Source organism: Staurois parvus, unplaced genomic scaffold (assembly GCF_062004578.1).
Source record: "Staurois parvus isolate SC_StPar_1 unplaced genomic scaffold, SC_StPar_1.0 ptg003949l, whole genome shotgun sequence".
Classification (NCBI taxonomy): domain Eukaryota; kingdom Metazoa; phylum Chordata; class Amphibia; order Anura; family Ranidae; genus Staurois; species Staurois parvus.
In genome coordinates, this window is record NW_028321744.1 from 11,640 (window position 1) to 14,110 (window position 2,471).

General features: G+C 50.2%; 1 pseudogene; it reads left to right on the forward strand.

The window, feature by feature from the left end:
- Positions 1 to 275: 275 nt before the first annotated feature.
- Positions 276 to 1,828, forward strand: LOC149427199 (adenosine receptor A1 pseudogene; annotated as a pseudogene).
- Positions 1,829 to 2,471: the final 643 nt, after the last annotated feature.

The window sequence follows — 2,471 nt, forward strand, 5'->3', positions numbered from 1 at the left end:
ACCGTCTCTATCATATGTGTGTCCCAGGACCCGCCTGTATCATGTGTGTCCCAGGACCCATCTCTATTATATGTGTGTTCCAGGACCCGCCTGTATCATGTGTGTCCCAGGACCCATCTCTATTATATGTGTGTTCCAGGACCCACCTGTATCATGTGTGTCCCAGGACCGTCTCTATCATATGTGTGTCTATCATATGTAATTGTATTCTATTTTCTCCTGCCAGCTTCTCTGGATTCTTCACCATTGGAAATGTCTGAGGAGCTCTGCTGACCATGAACTCCTCCATCCCTCAGGCCGGGAGCAACTCAACGCCCCTGGTGTCTGTCAGCAACATCCCCTACTTGGTGACTGAAGTGCTGACGGCTCTGGTCTCTGTGGTGGGCAACATTCTTATCTGTTTAGCGGTTGTGAATGACCGCAGGCTGCGCACCGTCACCAACAACTTCATCCTCTCATTGGCCACAGCCGACATCCTGGTGGGACTCGTGGCCATCCCTTGTGCTATTCTCTTGGATCTGGGAGTAGCGAGATGCAGCCTGTACACCTGCCTGCTCATGCTTTGCAACCTCATGACCTTCTCTTTGGCCTCCATCTTCGGACTTTTGGCGGTGGCGATAGAGCGGTACATCTCCATCTTGTGTCCCTTCCACTACCGTGCTTTGGTCACGCCTCGGTCCTCCATCCTGGTGATCATATGTACATGGATCCTGGCAGCAGTTGCAGGCCTGATGCCTTTCATGGGTTGGCGCAAACCTTTCCCTCCTGAGAGTGAATGTCTATTTAGTAGCCTGATCTCAGAATCCTACATGGTCTACCTGATCTTCTTTGGCTGCGTGATTCCTCCACTGATTGTCATGCTTGTTCTCTACGCTCGCATCTTTCTGGAGATTCGCAGACAGATACGGCAGATTGCAGAGTGGGAGGTGGACGTCAGTCGCAGGCACAGGAAAAAACGCATTGTGGTCAGGGAGTTCCGGATGGCCTCCTCACTCTTCCTGGTTGTCTTCTGCTTTGCACTTTGCTGGTTTCCCATTCACATCCTCAACGTCATCCGACTTTTCTGTCCAAAGTGCAAAGTCAATGAAGACCTGGTCCTGTCTGCTGTCATCCTCTCTCATGCGAATTCAGCCATCAACCCGATCATCTACGTCTTCCGTATGAGGACATTCCGGCGCGCTGTGGAGGCCACTCTGTCTTGTCACTGCACAACTGCATCTGTGGGAAGTGTTACTGGATCAAGCCTGGCAAAGGCCACCCAGGACCAGAGGGGAGATGGGAACACCAGGGATGTTCCTCTGCCTGGGAACTAGGCCTTGTCCAGGTCTGGAGATAGAAGACATCCCAGAACTGGTGGATTCTTACATATAGTTAGTTTGGCTGAAAATAAATGACTAAAGTCCATCCAGTTCAACCATAAAAAAAAAGTTATGATCCTACACCCACAGTTGGTCCAGAGGAAGGCAGAAAACCCAGCAAAGCACGATCCAATCTGCTCCTGCAGGGGAAAAACTTTCTTCCTGATCCCCCAGATTCTGTTGTCCCAAGCAGGAGCAGACTGACCATTCAGGCACTGCCCGAGGTCAGTAGGGGGCCCATGAAATGCCCCTAGTACCTTTTATAGGCTTTTTTGGGTGTGCTTTGAGTGTGGGCAAGGACACAGGGGCCCCATGAGTTGACAGTCTGCCCCTGGTCCTAAGTCACATCTCACTACCTCTGTGGACAGCTGGGGAAAAAGGCAGAACCTATGAAGCCCCTTCTTCTCCACAATGCAATGCTGCCGACAAATGCTGGAGGTGTGGCTCCGACGCTCAGTAGTCACTTTCCCGGGACAATTATGTCGTTTAGGAAAGCAAAAAAAGTTTTTTGTTTCATGTTTTCCAGGTGATTGGCTACAAGTGTTCAAGACGTGTCAGCCAAGCAATTAGCATTTCCAGGTGGAGATCTCCGCAGTAGCATCATTCATGGCTTGCTTCAAAGGGTACAAAGGCAACAGCTGGCACCGCGCCCGGTCATGATGTCATAGGTGGGTGTGGCCTATGATGGGCAGATATCCAGAACTGCAATGATGTTTAATAGAGTGCAAGAAATCTGTAGTTGCTGCCGAGAGAATCCAGATTGCTCCTTTCTTGTTCTGACCGACGACCATGAAGCTGAAAATCGGTTCTGACTACGGAATGCACTGCTGTCCGCATGAAGATGCTGATAAACGAGACCCTGCCTGAGAAAAGGCACCCATGAGGTGGGAGGAGAACGACCTCAGAATGTTCTGTAAGATACTTTACTGACCAATAAAGATTACCATAGAAGACCCAGTCTGTCCCAATGTCCATGACCTCACAACGAAGGGGTATCAGTACCTGCTAATGTTCTAAGAGACCGTGCTATGACCAAAATAGGTAGGTTGGGAAGATCCAGTATGGCCGAATGTCCCCAACCTCAGAATGAAAGGGTATCAGTACCTACCCCAT